A 446-nucleotide genomic window follows, 5' to 3' on the forward strand; every position below is an offset into this window, starting at 1 on the left:
AAATATACATACACACATACACACACACACATATAACAATGGACTTTATATTATGTACATACATATACATATATATATATATATATATATATATATATATATATATATATATATACTTGAAGAACGTTCTCTTCGTCGCGTTCCCTTTCGTGGCATCTCGTCGTCTCGCTCTCGCTCGATTCACTTATCTCTTCAGTGGGTCAACGAAGAAAGTGTGTGCGAAAGCGCAAATACCTGCTCGCCTTATTCCAAGCATTAACTTGAGAGAGCCGGGACAAGGTGAGGTGAACGTTTTACTTCTATTGGGGGAAAAACACGACGCGCACGTTTCTTTCTTTCCTTTTTTTTTTTTTGGTTTTCTTCTTTTTTCGTTTTCTTTTTCTTTTTTTTTTTCTTGTTTTTTTTTTGTTTTTTAGCATTCGAGAATCCACGTAACGCGAATTACG

Source organism: Vespula pensylvanica, chromosome 25 (assembly GCF_014466175.1).
Source record: "Vespula pensylvanica isolate Volc-1 chromosome 25, ASM1446617v1, whole genome shotgun sequence".
Lineage (NCBI taxonomy): Eukaryota > Metazoa > Arthropoda > Insecta > Hymenoptera > Vespidae > Vespula > Vespula pensylvanica.